This window comes from Salmo salar, chromosome 10 (genome assembly GCF_965601325.2).
Source record: "Salmo salar chromosome 10, fSalSal1, whole genome shotgun sequence".
NCBI classification, from domain to species: domain Eukaryota; kingdom Metazoa; phylum Chordata; class Actinopteri; order Salmoniformes; family Salmonidae; genus Salmo; species Salmo salar.
Window position 1 is genome coordinate 13,260,983 of NC_138300.1, and position 20,126 is coordinate 13,281,108.

The 20,126-nt window shown below is 43.1% G+C and overlaps 1 protein-coding gene across 1 annotated transcript in view; it reads left to right on the forward strand.

The window, feature by feature from the left end:
• The first annotated feature begins 19,293 nt into the window (after positions 1-19,293).
• LOC106613530 (obscurin) overlaps positions 19,294-20,126 on the forward strand; it is a 98,207-nt gene continuing 97,374 nt past the window's right edge. The window contains exon 1 of the mRNA XM_082956583.1: positions 19,294-19,566. The gene's annotated coding sequence lies outside the window, so the exon portion shown is untranslated. The remainder of the gene's footprint in view (positions 19,567-20,126) is intronic.

Below are 20,126 nucleotides of genomic sequence, written 5' to 3' on the forward strand. Positions count from 1 at the left end.
GTTGAAAAGAAATGGGGTGATTGTAGTGTGAACTTAATAAAGAATAAAAACATATATTTTTTTATAAAATCCCCAAAATTGACCCTGAGGACATAGAAGTTCCCGTAGTTGCAGAATTACCCATTATTATCTTCTATTTTACCAAAAAGCCTATGTCTATATAGGCCTCAAATTAAAAACAAAACAATCTCTTCTATTAGTTGACGATATGACACATTGGCCTCTCGTCTTATAAATTCCTTGGAGAGTATCAGATGTCACAATGACTGGGTGTTTTACATCGCTGAATCACATAACGGCTCGTATCAAGCCCAATCTGATTGGGCAACCATAAACGCAACCTGACTGTAAAAAAGATGGGTTGGTATGCGATTAATAGCCTATCAATTCTCATAAAAAGTCTGAAAATATAGGACAAATAAGTCTGGATACCCGAAGAGTCGACCTGACCTTCATATTTGTAGTTGAAACTTTTCCCTGACATTTCTTCACAATAAGATATTGAGCTGGCCTACCGACATCCTAACTGACTCTAACCAGGAATGCGACATAATTTTAGTGTCCTGCACGACATGGGTGTTACATTTCTATCATGTTAAATCAGTGCAGTTGATACATTGTATAACAAATTTTGCTTCACCCAAGTGTAGCACATTTTGTAAGCATAGATGGCAGGAAATGAGACTAGGCCAACTAGGCTACATTCTGTTGATTTGACTCTTCGGTACAAAATTATCATGACAAAGGTGAAATCTAGCTACAGCATAGGGTACTAGGGGGTAACTAGCCACCCCCTGTAATTCACATTAACGCCACAAGATGTGACCAAATCATTTTTTCCCAACACATTCCCTGGCTGCCACTGCTCTTGCTCAACAAAATATTATTCTGTGTCATCACAACTTTTGGAGATATTTCAACAAAACAATTTTGTGCTAAGTTGATCAAATGTTTTGAACTTTTGAAGAACTTGTAGGTATATTCCAATGAAGTTAGATCTATACTTAAAAAAAAATATATATTTTAAGTTGGAAAGTGTGAAGAAGACGCAAGGAGTCAGGAAGCAGGTGCGGTCGGTGAGTGTAATCGGAACGAACATAGAGAGAATACAAACACAGGAGTAGAGTCTGAAAATGAAAACAGAAACAATACTGCCTGATGGGTGATACAACAGAGTGCCAGATAAAGGGGAAGTAATCAGGCTAGTGATGAAGTCCAGGTGTGCCTCATGATGGGGCGTAAGGATGGTTGCCAGGTGAGCCTAATGTTGGGTTGCCAGGACCAGTGGTTAGTAGACTGCCGACCTCGAGTGCCGGAGGGGGGGAGCGGGAGTAGACGTGACAGAAAGCCTTAAGATAAAAAAACACTTGTTTAGGGAGAAAAATGTAGATAATTTTTTGGTAATGTAATAATATGTTGGATGAGTGTGTTACCCCTTTATGGTTATGAATGTGTGAAGCCCTATGCCATATACTTTTTAAAAAAGGCCCTTTTTTCCAAACGTTGCTTTTTTGTGTCAGCAATTAGACATTGTTCTTAGGGGGGGCTTATTATTCCCTAGTTGTAACGCCCTGGCCATAGAGAGGGGTTTTTGTTCTTTATTTTTGGTTAGGCCAGGGTGTTACATTGGGTGGGCGTTCTATGTTAATTTTTCTATGGTTTTGTATTTCCTTGTTTTGGGCCGTGTGTGGCTCCCAATCAGTCACAGCTGTCGTTCATTGTTGCTGATTGGGAGTCACACATAAGGAGCCTGTTTTTCCTTTGGGTTTTGTGGGGGATTGTTTCTGTTTTGTGTTTGCACCTGACAGTACTGTGTGGCTGTCGGTTTTCTTGTTTTTGTATAGTGTTCACGTTGTTTAATAAATTCCTGAGGATGAACACTAACTCCGCTGCGTATTGGTCCACTTTCTCAGACGATGACTTCTCTGTTTCGTCTGACGACGAAGACAGCCGTTACAGAATCCCCCACCAGAAAAGGACCAAGCAACGGAGGAAGGAGCAGCACCAGGAGAAGAGCGTTCAGGACTCGTGGACATGGGAGGAGATACTGGACGGTAAAGGGCCATGGGCTCAAGCTGGGGAGTATCGCCACCCGCAGTGGGAGATCGAGGCAGCGAGAGCGGAGAGGCGCTGGTATGAGGCAAGGGAGCGCAACAGGCACGAGAGGCAGCCCCCACATTTTTTTTTGAGGGGGCACACGGGGAGTGTGGCAGAGTCAGGTTGGAGAACTGAGCCAACTCCCCGTGCTTACGGCAGGCAGCGTGGTACTGGTAAGGCACCGTGTTATGCTGTGAAGCGCACGGTGTCTCCAGTGCGCATGCATAGCCCGGTGCGCTATAGGCCAGCCCCCCGCAAGTGCCATGCGAATGCAGGCATCGAGCCAGGACAGATTGTGCCGGCTCAGCGCGTCTGGTCTCCAGTGCGCCTTTTCGGTCCAGGTTATCCTGCACCGGCTCTGCGCACTGTGTCTCCAGGGCGCTGGGAGGGTCCAGTTCGCCCAATGCCTGCTCTCCGCCCGTGCCGGGCCAAAGTGGGCATTCAGCCTGGAGTGTGGGTAAATAGCCTAAGTACCAGAACTCCAGTGCTCCCCCACAGCCCGGTTTATCCTGTGCGTCCTCCTCGGTCCAGGCCTCCAGTGGGTCTCCCCATCCTGGTCCGTCCTGTGCCTCCTCCTAGGACCAGGCCTCCAGTGGGTCTCCCCATCCTGGTCTGTCCTGTGCCTCCTCCTAGGACCAGGCCTCCAGTGGGTCTCCCCATCCTGGTCCGTCCTGTTCCTCCTACTAGGACCAGGCCTCCAGTGGGTCTCGCCAGTCTGGAGCTGCCAGAGCCGCCGCCAGTCCGGAGCCACCAGAGCCGCCTGCCAGTCCGGAGCCGCCAGAGCCGCCCACCAGTCCGGAGCCGCCAGAGCCGCCCGCCAGTCCGGAGCCGCCAGAGCCGCCCGCCAGTCCGGAGCCGCCAGAGCCGCCCGCCTGTCCGGAGCCGCCAGAGCCGCCCGCCTGTCTGGAGCAGCCAGAGCCGCCCGCAAGTCCGGAGCCGCCAGAGCCGCCCGCCAGCCTGGTGAGTCCTGTGCCTGCGCCCAGGGCCAGGCCTCCTTCATGTCTCCCTAGCCTGGTGAGTCCTGTGCCTGCGCCCAGGGCCAGGCCTCCTTCATGTCTCCCCAGCCTGGTGAGTCCTGGGCCAGAGCCGCCAGAGCCGCCCGCCAGCCCGGAGCCGCCAGAGCCGCCCGCCAGCCTGGTGAGTCCTGTGCCTGCGCCCAGGGCCAGGCCTCCTTCATGTCTCCCTAGCCTGGTGAGTCCTGTGCCTGCGCCCAGGGCCTCCTTCATGTCTCCCCAGCCTGGTGAATCCTGGGCCAGAGCCGCCAGGGCCGCCCGCCAGCCGGGCGCAGCCAGGGACGCCCGCCAGCCGGGCGCAGCCAGGGTCGCCCGCCAGCCGGGCCCAGCCAGAATCGTCCGCCAGGCGGGCGCAGTCAGGGTCGCCCACCAGTCCTCCGGCACGGCCAGGGGTGCCACCTAAGTGGGCGACGCCGAGGGTGGAGCGGAGGCCACGTCCCGCACCTGAGCCGCCGCCATAAGAAGGCCCACCCGGACCCTCCCCTTCAGAGTCAGGTTTTGCGGCCGGAGTCCGCACCTTTGGGGGGGGGGGGGGGGGTACTGTAACGCCCTGGCCATAGAGAGGGGTTTTTGTTCTTTATTTTTGGTTAGGCCAGGGTGTTACATTGGGTGGGCGTTCTATGTTAATTTTTCTATGGTTTTGTATTTCTTTGTTTTGGGCCGTGTGTGGCTCCCAATCAGGCACAGCTGTCGTTCGTTGTTGCTGATTGGGAGTCACACATAAGGAGCCTGTTTTTCCTTTGGGTTTTGTGGGGGATTGTTTCTGTTTTGTGTTTGCACCTGACAGTACTGTGTGGCTGTTGGTTTTCTTGTTTTTGTATAGTGTTCACGTTGTTTAATAAATTCCTGTGGATGAACACTAACTCCGCTGCGTATTGGTCCACTTTCTCAGACGATGACTTCTCTGTTTCGTCTGACGACGAAGACAGCCGTTACACTAGTAACCTACAGGAGATGCCAAACGGGAGGATTTCTATAAAATATCTTAACCTCTCTAGGCTAGGCGGGACGAATTCGTCCCACCTACGTAACAGCCACTGCTATCCTGTGGCGCGATTTTCAAAACCTTAAAAATCCTATTACTTCAATTTCTCAAACATATGACTATTTTACAGCCATTTAAAGACAAGACTCTCGTTAATCTAACCACACTGTCCGATTTCAAAAAGGCTTTACAACGAAAGCAAAACATTAGATTATGTCAGCAGAGTACCAAGCCAGAAATAATCAGACACCCATTTTTCAAGCCAGCATATAATGTCACCAAAACCCAGAAGACAGCTAAATGCAGCACTCACCTTTGATGATCTTCATCAGATGACAACCCTAGGACATTATGTTATACAATACATGCATGTTTTGTTCAATCAAGTTCATATTTATATCAAAAACCAGCTTTTTACATTAGCATGTGACGTTCAGAACTAGCATACCCCCCGCAAACTTCCGGGGAATTCGCTAACATTTTACTAAATTACTCACGATAAACGTTCACAAAAAGCATAACAATTATTTTAAGAATTATAGATACAGACCTCCTCTATGCACTCGATATGTCCGATTTTAAAATAGCTTTTTGGTGAAAGCACATTTTGCAATATTCTAAGTACATAGCCCAGGCATCACGGGCTCGCTATTTAGACACCCGGCAAGTTTAGCACTCACCATAATCATATTTTCTATTATAAAAGTTTGATTACCTTTTGTTGTCTTCGTCAGAATACACACCCAGGACTGCTACTTCAATAACAAATGTTGGTTTGGTCCAAAATAATCCATCGTTATATCCGAATAGCAGCGTTTTGTTCGTGCGTTCCAGACACTATCCGAAATAGTAAAGAAGTGTCGCGCGCATGGCGCAATTCGTGACAATAAAATTCTAAGTATTCCATTACCGTACTTCGAAGCATGTCAACCGCTGTTTAAAATCAATTTTTACGACATTTTTCTCGTAGAAAAGCGATAATATTCCGACAGGGAATCTCCTTTTCGGCAAACAGAGGAAAAAATCCCAAAGGCGGGGGCGGTCGGGGTCACGCGCATAAGCCAGTGTCCCTTGATCGGCCACTTGAGAAAGGCGATAATGTGTTTCAGCCTGGGGCTGGAATGACGACATTCTGTTTTTTCCCGGGCTCTGAGAGCCTATGGAAGACGTGGGAAGTGTCACGTTAGAGCAGAGATCCTTAGTAAATGATAGAGATGGAAAACAAGTTCAAGAAATGGTCAGATAGGCCACTTCCTGTAAAGGAATCTCTCAGGTTTTGACCTGCCATTTGAGTTCTGTTATACTCACAGACACCATTCAAACAGTTTTAGAAAATTTAGGGTGTTTTCTATCCATATGTAATAAGTATATGCATATTCTAGTTACTGGGTAGGAGTGGTAACCAGATTAAATCGGGTATGTTTTTTATCCAGCCGTGTCAATACTGCCCCCTAGCCCTAACAGGTTAAATGACTGATCTGCTGAAGTTGGTTACTTAACTAGCCAAGCTAGCTAACTTTAGCGACCTAGCTATTGTTCTTGATTTGAGGCCCTCAAGACTTCTATCGTGGCTGCTTTTTGTGGAGCTGCTGTAGCATAGTTATGAAGTATTTTGGACATGGTCCGATTTTGTTGTTATGTCAGTTATTCTCCTGTTGCTTGGCAGAACTGTTGCATGTGTGTGGTGTTGGATTCGGTCCTAATCATTGACCTTTTGATGCCCAGGCTAGAATAACACATTAATCGAATAGCCTAAGTCATTGTTGACTGCATCAGCTGACACTTGCTTGTTGTAGCTTCTTAGCATTCATTTTTCGAAAATGGAAGACCCTGTTTGTAGCAGGTGGTGATAGATATGTACTTGTAACAAATGAGTTAGTAAGCCAGCCAACATTGAACGTAAGGGTACAAGGTAAACCACCTAGCTAAGTAGCTAATGTTACCCTGTGCGCAGCACACGTCAGCTAGCTATCTAGCCATACAGCAAAGGGAGAGGAGAAAGTGGAGTACTGGTAGCCCATTTCTAGATCTGTAGCCATGTCAAAAACTGTCCAACAGTAGCCACGAGGGCACCCCCCCCCCCCCCCCCCCCTCAGTGTGCACTTGTCAGCTACAAGGCCATACATAGAGGTGTGAAGACTGTGTGTTCCACTCACTCCAGTCAAGGGCATCTAATACAGGGCGGGGATTTCAGCGGCAGATAGTGCCGCTCCCAGTTATTCCAGTAAGGCTGAGGCTGGTCTAGGATAAAGCTCAGACGTTGTCCAGACTCCTTAGTGACCAACAAGTGGACAGCTTCTAGCTCTGGTCCAGGGTGTTAGTGAACGTTCCCCCACTAACTCCCCCAAAATACCATGGCTAAACAGCACCTAGCCTTGAGAGTTGGGAAAATATAGTTTTCTTTTAACTTGGCCATAAACCACTCTGGAACTACTAAATCCCCAACTACCTGTGTTACATTCACTGAGCTTACAACCCTAAAACTAGGCAGTGACATGTTTGAACTGAACTGTGAGTAGAGTTATGGGTCTTAGATTCCCTGCTAAGACTGCCGTGTTGGGGGTGAGGAGAATCTGAACCAAAGAAAATGAGAGACACACGGAGAGTGGGTTCCAAACGTGAAGTCAGAGGCTTAGGTGAAGTGTTCAGCTGTTTTGTCGAGTTCTAAATTCACTCAGCACATCCTCACATTGCCTTGGTTCCCCTTAGCATCCGGCTATATTTAACTTCTATGCACCATCTATAATATCCTCCGCAAGTGAAGTTACTTCAGGAGCAGCACCTTGAAAATGATCTGTTCTAGAGACGGCAAAGTATTTCGCTTTTTCACCTGATGTCTTTCTGACCTGCATATGCTGCTGTGACATTTTGGTTGGACATAGGAACAGAGGATGAGACCATCTTAGTAGAAATATATAAATCTGTTGTATTGTGTATCACACAGCTTAGTTTGAATGCGTCCTGGAGGAGTCAAGTGATTATTAATACACCCCTTTACAAACAGTTGCTCGAGTGTCATCAAGAGCATGCCAATCAGCTCTTTAGCAAACTGTTTGCCAGTATATACAGTAGATCCCCCTCCCTTCAATATATCACTCTTTATAGGGACATGGTAGCCTTTTTCTCTATCAACACAGATTGAAACAGACCAATATCTCCCAGAATTCGTTTGATCGTTTTATCAGAACATTGAAAGATCTGAGCAGTGAGAGTGTTGCATCAGAAATCACTGCCTGCCTCTACTCTCTGATCCAGACAGTCAAGTTGGGAAATGGGCTTTTTTTTCCTACAGCAGCAGGATGGCATGGAGATTATCCTGTCGCTAGAGTTTCACCGGACTTAGTGGGGCTCTGGGACATATGGTTCTGTCCGTCAAAGTGAGGAAGAAAACGGTACTGAAGAGATGGCGCCTGCTTTGTGTAGACGTCTCGACCTGTTTAGGCTAGGAAACCCCACAGATAAATACCACATGGATTGTCAAACTTATAAATGTTATTTGGACATGTTTGCCATGCCGGCTAGAGGTGGGAGGAGCTAGGTGTGTGATGGAGGTGTGAGGGCGTGACTCATCAAGTTCTTTGGCATCTAAGTACAGTGCCTTGACTTATTCCACATTTTATTGTTAGCCTGAATTCAAAATGGATTAAATAAAAAAAATTCTCACACCCATCTACACACAATACCCCATAATGACAAAGTGAAATCATGTTTTTAGAAATCTCTGCAAATTTATTGAAATTTAAATACAGAAATATCTATTTTTACATAAGCATTCACATCCCTGAATCAGTACATTTTAGAATCACCTTTGGCAGCAATTACAACTGTGAGTCTTTCTGGGTAAGTCTCTTAGAGCTTTGCACACTTGGATTGTACAATATTTACCCCTTATTCTTAAATAAATTCTTCAAACTCTGTGAAATTGGTTGTTGATCATTGTTAGACAACCATTTTCAAGTCTTGCCATAGATTTTCAAGCAGATTTAAGTCAAAACTGTAACTCGGCCACTCAGTAACATTCACTGTTTTCCTAAAAGCAACTCTAGTGTAGATTTTTTTTATTTAACTAGGCAAGTCAGTTAAGAACAAACTATTATTTACAATGACGGCCTACCCCGGCCAAACCCTCCCCTAACCCGATGACGCTGGGCCGATTGTGCTCCGCCCTATGGGACTCCCGATCACGACTGGTTGTGATACAGCCTGGGATCGAACCCTGGTCTGTAGTGACTGCGATGCAGTGCCTTAGACTGCTACACCACTCAGGATCCCAAAGATAAATGTGGCCTGGTGTTTTAGGTTATTGTCCTGCTGAAAAGTGAACTAATCTCCCACTGTCTGGTGGAAAGTAGACTGAACCAGGTTTTCCTCTAGGATTTTGCCTGTGCATAGTTCCATTCCGTTTCTTTTTTATCCTAAAAAACTCCCTGGTCCTTAACGATTACAAGCATACCCATAATGTGATGCAGCCAACACTGTGCTTGAAAATATGGAGAGTGGTACTCAATATTGTATTGTATTGGATTTGACCCAAACATAACATTTCTTTGCAGTATTATTTTTGTGCCGTGTTGCAAACAGGATACATGTTTTGGAATATTTGCATTCTGTACAGGCTTCCTTCTTTTCACTCTGTCAATTAGGTTATTGTGGAGTAACTACAATGTTGTTGATCCATCCTCAGTTTTCTCCTATCACAGCCATTAAACTCTGTAACTGTTTTAAAGTCAAATCAATAGTCAAATCTAATTTTATTGGTTGCATACACATACAGTGCCTTGCGAAAGTATTCGGCCCCCTTGAACTTTTCGACCTTTTGCCACATTTCAGGCTTCAAACATAAAGATATAAAACTGTATTTTTTTTTAAAGAATCAACAACAAGTGGGACACAATCATGAAGTGCAACGAAATTTATTGGATATTTCAAACTTTTTTAACAAATAAAAAACTGAAAAATTGGGCGTGCAAAATTATTCAGCCCCCTTAAGTTAATACTTTGTAGTGCCACCTTTTGCTGCGATTACAGCTGTAAGTCGCTTGGGGTATGTCTCTATCAGTTTTGCACATCGAGAGACTGACATTTTTGCCCATTCCTCCTTGCAAAACAGCTCGAGCTCAGTGAGGTTGGATGGAGAGCGTTTGTGAACAGCAGTTTTCAGTTCTTTCCACAGATTCTCGATTGGATTCAGGTCTGGACTTTGACTTGGCCATTCTAACACCTGGATATGTTTATTTGTGAACCATTCCATTGTAGATTTTGCTTTATGTTTTGGATCATTGTCTTGTTGGAAGACAAATCTCCGTCCCAGTCTCAGGTCTTTTGCAGACTCCATCAGGTTTTCTTCCAGAATGGTCCTGTATTTGGCTCCATCCATCTTCCCATCAATTTTAACCATCTTCCCTGCCCCTGCTGAAGAAAAGCAGGCCCAAACCATGATGCTGCCACCACCATGTTTGACAGTGGGGATGGTGTGTTCACGGTGATGAGCTGTGTTGCTTTTACGCCAAACATAACGTTTTGCATTGTTGCCAAAAAGTTTGATTTTGGTTTCATCTGCCCAGAGCACCTTCTTCCACATGTTTGGTGTGTCTCCCAGGTGGCTAGTGGAAAACTTTAAACAACACTTTTTATGGATATCTTTAAGAAATGGCTTTCTTCTTGCCACTCTTCCATAAAGGCCAGATTTGTGCAGTATACGACTGATTGTTGTCCTATGGACAGAGTCTCCCACCTCAGCTGTAGATCTCTGCAGTTCATCCAGAGTGATCATGGGCCTCTTGGCTGCATCTCTGATCAGTCTTCTCCTTGTATGAGCTGAAAGTTTAGAGGGACGGCCGGGTCTTCGTAGATTTGCAGTGGTCTGATACGCCTTCCATTTCAATATTATCGCTTGCACAGTGCTCCTTGGGATGTTTAAAGCTTGGGAAATATTTTTGTATCCAAATCCGGCTTTAAACTTCTCCACAACAGTATCTCGGACCTGCCTGGTGTGTTCCTTGTTCTTCATGATGCTCTCTGCGCTTTAAACGGACCTCTGAGACTATCACAGAGCAGGTGCATTTATACGGAGACTTGATTACACACAGGTGGATTCTATTTATCATCATTAGTCATTTAGGTCAACATTGGATCATTCAGAGATCCTCACTGAACTTCTGGAGAGAGTTTGCTGCACTGAAAGTAAAGGGGCTGAATAATTTTGCACGGCCAATTTTTCAGTTTTTTATTTGTTAAAAAAGTTTGAAATATCCAATAAATTTCGTTCCACTTCATAATTGTGTCCCACTTGTTGTTGATTCTTCACCAAAAATTACAGTTTTATATCTTTATGTTTGAAGCCTGAAATGTGGCAAAAGGTCGAAAAGTTCAAGGGGGCCGAATACTTTCGCAAGGCACTGTATTTAGCAGATGTTATTGCGGGTGTAGTGAAATGCTTGTGTTCCTAGCTACAACATAGCAGCAATATCTAACAATATACAAAAATACACACAAATCTAAAAAGTAAAATAATTGAATTAAGAAATATAGAAATATTAGGATGAGCAATGCCGGAGTCTGGAGTATAAATATATATCCCTGCACAGTTTCCTTCCTCTCCAGCAACTGAGTTAGGAAGGACGCCTATATATTTGTAGTCTTGAGTGTAATCCAAAGTGTAATTAATAACTTCACCATATTCAATGTCTGCTTTTTTTTTTACCCATCTACCAATAGGTGCCCCTCTTTGCAGGGGCATTGGAAAACCTCCCTGGTCTTTGTGTTTGAATCGGTGTTTGATATTCACTGCTCAACTGAGGGACCTTACAGATAATTGTATGTGTGGGGTACAGAGATGAGGTAGTCATTCAAATATCATGTTAAACACTATTATTGCACAAAGAGTGAGTCCATGCAACTTATTACGTGACTTGTTAAGCACATTTTTACTCCTGAACTTATTTAGGCTAGCCATAACAAATGGGTTGAATACTTACTGACTCAAGACATTTCAGCTTTTCATTTTTTATTAATTTGTTCAAGTTTTGAAAAACATAATTCTACTTTTACAATATGGGGTATTCTGGGCCAGTGCCCAAAACATCTCAATGTAATACATTTTAAATTCAGGCTGTAACACAATCAAATGTGGAAAAAGTCAAGGGTTGTGAATTCTTTCTGAAGGCACTGTAGATGGTATATCTGCGATGCCTGATTCCACTGTCACTTTTTTTAAAAGTATTTTATGTTTATTACCCTGAGCCATTCATCCCACTATTCAGAGGTCGTTGGGGAGTTTTAACCTAATGTGGTGCTACTGGGTGCGATACAACGGGGCACCAATTCATCCTGTCAACTTTAGCCAATCCTGCTCACAATGGCAGCAATACACATCTCACAGGGGAATGTACTGTAGACCTTTATGCAGGAGGACAATTGAGCTGATGAATGATAGCCCAGTGAAATAAGAGCTTAATATCACTTAATCTCTTGTGACTTTTCAACTGTGACTGCTGTGGCAATTCCCCCATTGGCCCTCCTGGCTTGATCCCTAACCTGTGTCTTTTTGGAGAATGACAGATATGAGTAAGCTATGCAAACATAGCGGGTGATTAAACCACATCCGTCATGGTGTGTGAAAGGCACTGGCAGGAAAGGGGTTTGGAGTGAAGACTGGGTCAAATTTGAATGGCAAAAGTGATCAATGAAATTTAGGCTGCAGACTATAAAAATATATTTACAAAGTAACTTTGTTTTACATTTTGTCTTTACAGCTTTCTTTTACATATACATTTTACACACCTTTTCCATAAAAGGCACTCTATACACAGTAGTTACATAACAGAAGCAATTACATAACAAAGTAGTTACATAACTAATACTTTATGTCAAGTAGTTACATAACAAACCTATCAATGTACCACTGATCAAGGCACTTAACCCTAATTTGCTCCAGGGGCGCTGTAGTGCTATGGCTGACCCTGTAAAACAACCCATTTCACTGCGACTATCCGGTGTATGTGACAATTGAGCCATTGATCGTTCAGAAATTGCACTTTTTCTACCTGTATTTATTGTCTGTACATGTCCTTTGTCTATCTTTGACTATGTGTTGTTTTTGTATGCACAGAGCCACAACCAACATTTCCCCATGGGGATAATAAAGTCATTATCTTAATAAAACATTCATTTTGTATTTCTTTGGCTAATATTTTTTTTGATATACACATTAGGTTCTGGATAGATATTACTCAGACATCTCTGGTATCAAATCAAAGTTTATTGGTTGCATACACAGATTTGCAGATGTGAGCAAGAGGACAAGTGCATTAGAGTGTCTAGTTTGAGAAACAGATGTCTCACAAGTCCTCAACTGGCAGCTTCATTAAATAGTACCCGCAAAACACCAGTCTCAACGTCATCAGTGAAGAGGCGACTCCGGGATGCTGGCCTTCTAGGCAGAGTTCCTCTGTCCAGTGTCTGTGTTCTTTTGCCCATCTTAATCTTTTCTTTTTATTGGCCAGTCTGAGATATGGCTTTTTCTTTGCAACTCTGCCTAGAAGGCCAGCATCCCGGAGTCGCCTCTTCAACTGTTGACGTTGAGACTGGTGTTTTTGCGGGTACTATTCAATGAAGCTGCCAGTTGGGGACTTGTGAGGCGTCTTTCACAAACTAGACACTCTAATGTACTTGTCCTCTTGCGCAGTTGTGCACCGGGGCCTCCCACTCCTCTTTCTATTCAGGTTAGAGCCAGTTTGCGCTGTTCTGTGAAGGGAGTAGTACAAAGCGTTGTGCGAGATCTTCAGTGTCTTGTCAATTTCTCGCATGGAATAGCCTTCATTTCTCAGAACAAGAATAGACTGACGAGTTCCAGAAGAAAGTTCTTTGTTTCTGGCAATTTCGAGCCTGTAATCGATCCCACAAATGCTGATGCTCCAGGCACTCAACTAGTCTGAAGAAGGCCAGTTGTATTGCTTCTTTAATCAGGACAACAGTTTTCAGCTGTGCTAAAATTGCAAAAGAGTTTTCTAATGATCAATTAGCCTTTTAAAATGATAAACTTGGATTAGCTAACACAACGTGCCATTGGAACACAGGAGTGATGGTTGCTGATATTGGGCCTCTGTATGCCTATGTAAATGTTCCATTACAAATCAGCAGTTTCCAGCTACAATGGTCATTTACAACATGAACAATGTCTACACTGTATTTCTGATCAATTGTATGTTTTTTAATAGACAAAAAAAGTGCTTTTCTTTCAATAACAAAGACATTTCTAAGTGACCCCAAATTTTTGAACGGTAGCCTATATATTTTATTGGTCAAATATTTGGGGAAGCCTGGCTTCCCTTGGCACCCATGAATACAAACCACTGCAAAGATTGCTAATGTGTGACAGGCCTTGTGTTTCTTGTCCAGCTATATCATTTTGTTCACACTCTAGGTTGTTTTTCAATGTTACTTTGAGTTTGCTGCAACTGTCTGCTGCTAGGAAGACATCGCGGTCAGAGATTTGTTTCATCACAGACAAGCCAGTGCCTAAGTTACCACAGTAATGGCCAGTCACTTAAAGCAGCAGCTAAACATTTTTGTCTCACCTAATGATTGAGCATGGATCACTCCTAAAAACTTTTATTCATAAACTTTTAGTAATTTCTTATTATTAAAATACTCAAGTACTTTCGTTGTACTCCTAGATTTATTTGTGTAAAGTACTTAAGTAAAAATACTTTAAAGTACTACTTAAGTAGTTTTTTGGGGGGGTATCTGTACTTTACTTTACTGTTAATATTTTTGACTACTTTTACTTCACTACATTCCTAAAGAAAATAATGTACTTTTTACTCCATCCATTTTCCCTGACACCCAAAAGCACTGACAGGAAAATGTTCCAATTCACGCACTTGTCCCTACTGCCTCTGATCTGGCGGACTCACTTAACACAAATCCTTTGAGTGTTGGAGTGTGCCCCTGGCTATCTGTAAATAAATAAAAAACAAGAAAATTGTGTCGTCTGGTTTGCATGATATAAGAAATTTGAAATCACTAAAACTTTTACTTTTGATACTTAAGTATATTTGAGTAATTCCATTTACTTTTGATGCTTAAATATATTTAAAAACCAATACTTTTAGACTTTTACTCAAGTAGTATTTTAGTGGGTTACTCACTTTTACTTGAGTATGACATTTGAGTACTTTTTCCACCACTACATTTCTACTTAGGAGCACATCATGTACTCCTTGTAAAAAAAAAAAATAAATCAGAGTAGAGCCCTGAACTATAATAATAAATAAGCCGTATCACTCAGCCTTTTGTGGCAGGGTAGGCACTTTGTTGATGCTTGATGTTCACTTGTATCTGTTTTTGCTATTGTATCTAAATGATTTATTTTAACATACATTGGTTAAAAGACGCATGTCACAAAAATGAAATGAAAAGAAGCAATATACCCCATTATCTCTTACTAGTAATACATATCTTGTTTTAGAAAAACAAAAAGCATGCTCATTCGTTTTCTTTTTTCTTTTCAGTAACTATGGCAAGCAACATTTTGGGCTGGTAAATGCTTTTGTTTTTATCTACCTGCCACAGTGGCTGGACAGTGGCTAGACCAAAAAGTACACGGCAGTGACCATGACCGAAGAAAATTATCTCGGGAGGTAATGAGGTCGGCATTTGATGCTGAGGTATTCCAGATCTGGAGAACAAAAGGACTTGTGTTCCTGTACATTACCACAATGAGTTGTTAATCATGAAACAAACCCCTCCACCTTTATTTTCCCCAGAGTTCTTTCTATCTGTCCGTGCAATGGACGGAGAACCCCGCTGGCTGAATGGACAGGTACAATATATCCGAAGAGAGCCATGGTTCCATAAAACACACTCTACAAGGTGTCGAAAGAGATATTGGCCCATGTTGACCCCAATGCTTCCCACAATTGTGTCAAGTTGCCTTGATGTTCTTTGGGTGGTGGACCATTCTTGATACTGCAGCTTTGCAGTTCATGATACACTCAAACCTGTAACGTCTGCTTCCAACTCACACCCTCAAACACGTAGATCCCCTGAACGCAGCCCACTTTCCAACCCACTTTTCAGGTCACACTCTCAAACACCTAGATCCCCTGAACGCAGCTCACTCTCCAGATCCCAATCACCTGAATTCTAATCACCTGTTCACACACCTGTACGTCATTATCAAACACTATTTAGTTCAGGTCTTTGCACTCCAGCACTGTGAGGTATTGTTTGTTTTGTGACACACGTCTTTCGGAACTCTGTGTTTCCCGTGATTTACTCCTCCCGTGTATGATAGTTCTTGCCTGCCTCACTAATGACGCCTTTTGCCTATACCCTGCCTGTACATTAGCCTATCGGATTTCCTGTTATCTACCTATTGCCTGATCTCCCGGACTATGTTACTAGCCTTTTCCCTGCCTGTACTGTTGTCCTTTTGGACCCCCTGTGTATAACCTTCTGCCTGCCACTGGACCCAGCTACCTGCCTCTTTCTGTGGTCCTTTACAATAAACACCTGCTGCGCCCTGCGCTTGAAACCAGCTCTCTGTCTCCCATCGTGTTCATTACAAAACCAATGCACCTGGCACCTACTATCATATCCCATTCAAAGGCTCTTAAATCTTTTGTCTTTCCCATTCACCCTCTGAATGACACACACAATCCATGTCTCAATTGTCTCCAGGCTTAAGAATCCTTCTTTAATCTGTCTCCTCCCTTCATTTACACTGAATAAAATGAATTTAACAAGTGACATCAATAAGGGATCAAACTGTAGTTTTCACCTGATCAGTCTAAGCCATGGAAAGAGCAGGTGTTCCTAAGGTTTTGTTCTGCCAGTGTATATTATATTCTGTTGGTGGTAAGAATTTTGTATAATAATTGAAAAACTTGAGGTGTTGAATCAAGTGCTGTTTTGTGTATCAGTTAATTCACCATGTGCCATGGAATTGGTACATCAAAAATCTCTTCCCAGCTCTTTTTCAACCTGTATGGAGCAACTCATATTATATAAATAGGCACTTTTAATTGTTTTATATATTTATTGGGGGGGGGGGGGGTTATGTATAATTTTGTCTGGCTTAGGTTCCAAATAAAGTGAAGTCATTTTTGCTCATATCATTTTAAAAACGAGTCATCTAGAGTAGGCAGTGGCATAAGTTAACTGTGATATGACTAATGAGTTAATTAGTGATTTTTCCACAAAAAAATAAAACATTAAGAAATACATACACAGTAATAATGCATTCAGTTTAAACCGGGAAAAAAAAGTGGGCCTCCACCCCCAACCTCCCATCCCATTACCCCACCCAATGTGTATGTATCTTTCAAATCTTGGAATGATCTCAGACCATTTCTGTCCATGATATCGGATTCCACATTTGCACCATTGGGGGATGCAAAAGGCCGCCCTCCAAATTTTAAGGCATTAATGTGAAAGATTGGAGTATGGTCATGCCATTTTAATTCCCACTTACATTGTTTTTAAATGTTGAGCCAAATAGAAATTGTGTGAGCAGTAATAGGACCAAAGTGTAGATCACATTGTTTAAGGGATATATCAGTGAAGACCACCACTTCCAGGGCAATAGGAGACACCATATTTATCTCTATACTCAGCCAGGGGGCAGAGGAATCATGTGTAAACCAATTTAGGTCGGGGCAAAATGCTAGTGCCTGGAAATACAATTTAAAGTCTCCTACGTCTTTCCTTCTTTTTAAGTACATTTTATCTGGGACATTTTATCTGGGACATTTTATCTGGGACATTTTATCTGGGACCGTTTACCTTGACTTTTCCATATTTTGTTATGTTTTAGCATTATTTTTAAATGGATTAAATATTTTTTTGGCCCTCAGAAATCTACACACAATTCCCCACAATGACAAAGCAAAAAATGTTTTTTATGAATATTTGCAAATGTATATATAAAAAAAAAAAATCACATTTACATAAATATTCATACCCTTTCCTCAGTACATTGTTGAGGCACCTTTGGCAGTGATTACAGCATTTTTGGGTATGATGCTACAAGCTTGGCACACCTCTATTTGGGGAGTCTCATTCTTCTCTGCAGAGCCTCTCAAGTTCTGTCAGGTTGGATGGGGAGCGTCGCTGCACAGCTATTTTCATGTCTCTCCAGAGATGTTTGATTGGGTTCAAGTCTGGGCTCTGGCTGGGCCACTCAAGGACATTCAGAGACTTGTCCCGAAGCCACTCCTGCACTGTCTTGGCTGTGTGCTTAGGGTCGTTGTGCTGTTGGAAGGTAAACCTTCGCCCCAGTCTGAGGTCCTGAGTGCTCTGGAGCAGGTTTTCATCACGTGTCTCTCTGTACTTTGCTCTGTTCATCTTTCCCTCGATCCTGAATAGTCTCCCAGTCCCTGCCACTGAAAAACATCCCCACAGCATGATGTTGCCACCACCATGCTTCACCGTAGGGATGGTGCCAGGTTTCTCCAGATGTGACGCTTGTCATACAGGCCAAAGAGTTCAATCTTGGTTTCATCAGACCAGAGAATCTTGTTTCTCATGGTCTGAGAGTCTTTAGGTGCCTTTCGGCAAACTCCAAGAGGGCTGTCATGTGCCTTTTAATGAGGAGTGGCTTCCGTCTGGCCACTCTCCCATAAAGACCTGATTGGTGGAGTGCTGCAGAGATGGTTTTCCTTTTGGAAGATTCTTCATCTCCACAAAGGAACACTGGAGCTCTGTCAGAGTGACCATCAGGGTCTTTGTCACCTCCCTGACCATGGCCCTTCTCCCCCGATTGCTCAGTTTGGCCGGGCGGCCAGCTCTACGAAGAGTCTTAGTGGTTCCAAACTTTTTCCTTTTAAGAATGATGTAGGCCACTGTGTTCTTGGGACCTTCAATGCTGCAGTTATTTTTTGGTACTCTTCCCCAGATCTGTGCCTCGACAAGATCCTCTCAGAGCTCTAAGGACAATTCCATCGACCTCATGGCTTGGTTTTTGCACCATCAACTGTGGGACCTTATATAGACAGGTGTGTGCCTTTCCAAATCATGTCCAATCAATTGAATTTACAACAGGTTGTAGAATCAAGTTGTAGAAACATCTCAAGGATGACCAATGGAAAAAGGATGCACCTGAGCTCAATTTTGAGTCTCATAGCAAAAGGTCTGGATACTTATGTACATTTTTTTTCTATTTTTCATTTTTAATACATTTGCAAAAATGTGTAAAAACCTGTTTTCACTTTGTCAATATGGGGTATTGTGTGTTGATTGCTGAGGAAATGTTTTATTTAATCAATTTTAGAATAAGGCTGTAACGTAACAAAATGTGGAAAAAGTCAAGGGGTCCGAATACTTTCCGAAGGCACTGTGCATTTAAAACGACACACATAGCCTACCTACTGTATATGTACATACAAACAAAATATCTAGGTCAAATAGGGGAGAGGCGTTGTACCGTGAGGTGTTGCTTTATCTGTTTTTTGAACCCAGGTTTACTGTTCACCTGAGCAATCTGACATGTTCCATTCAGTTCCATTCAACCATGGATCTATACTGTATAATACTGTACGTTTTCTTGACTTTGTTCTGGTTTAGGAGACTGTGAAAAGACCCCTGGTGGCATGTCTGGTGGGATAAGTGCGTATGTCAGAGCTGTGTGTAAGTTGACTATGCACACAATGTTTCTTATAAAAAGAAGAAGTAATGCAATCAGTCTCTCCTCAACTTTTAGCCAAGAGAGACTGGCATAACATGGTATTGAATTTAGCCCTCTGATTGCAATGAAGAGCAAGATGTGTCTCTCTTTCTGGGCCAGCTGCAGTTTTTCTACGTCCTTCTTTGCAGCACCTGACCATATGACTGGGTAATAATCAAGATAAGATAAAACTAGAACCTGCCGGACTTGCTTTGTGGAGTCTGGAGTCAAAAAAGAAAATAATCTTTTGATCATTTGACAGGCACAAAATCCAAGATTTCTTTTGGTTAAAGGAGAGCTTCCCATCCAATATGACAGAAGCACAAATGGGAAAACCATCATAGCATGTTTATTATATAATTGTCTGGTGATTTATGAACTTACTTGGATAAGTCCACTCTACTGATGCTGGGCAGGACTTGCCTCACTGCAGTAAAGCCAAAGCTATCTTAGCGTGTGTAATGACACTGGTCTATTTTGGAGGGGAGTCTGACAGGCGAAATATGTCAGCTGTTCAGCATTAGGCTTTACCAAAGCAGAAAAAAAGAGAAAGGGCCACTGGCTGACTGTCTGCTCTGGAGACCGTGTGGTAGGCTAGCCCTCCAACCTCGGCATTCTCTCTCCTCGCCAAACTTTTGTTGTTAATCTTGAGGGATTTGGGGTGAAAGAAGACAAGGGTCTTTCATGACAGGCGGACAGTTTTGGCAGCTTTTTTGTCCAGCTGAAAGTGGTCTTTTTGTTAGGATACTGAGAGGGCATGTGAGGAAAGAGATTTTCCCAGAATACAGCTGACCAGGCTTAAGGTGGGTACACCACAGCAGGTGGTCAGAGCTCTATTTCTGATACTGTATGTTATTGTATCAAAATAAATCACTGCCATTGACCATTTTCTGCCGCTTATTTATATGCGTCAGGAAATTGATAATGATTGGGGACCGTAATGCCCGTTGGTCTGAGAATTATGACATTACAGGCAGGTGTTCACGTGAACATTTAGTATAACTTCAAAGCTGTTTGGCGTTGTATCTATCTGCTGTTCTGCTCTATGTTCCTGCAGTGACAAGTTGTGATTATGTCATCCATCAATTAGTATTGTAGACTGAATATCGTACTACGTGCTCACACTAGCCAGTTGCCCATTTGGCCAATGTTAATGTGATCCAGTTGTTTAGATTTTTAACTTCTATGGAAACAGACACATGGAAAATGACACAGTCCCGAGTGGGAGATGCTTGACGGTGAATCATATACTTTCTCCACAGCTGTTTGGATATATAAATATGTGAAGTGACTTTGGCTGACCTCCTTTGTCGATAACCTTATTGGGTTTCGTAGCATGAGGTCTGTGAGACAATGTTGACTG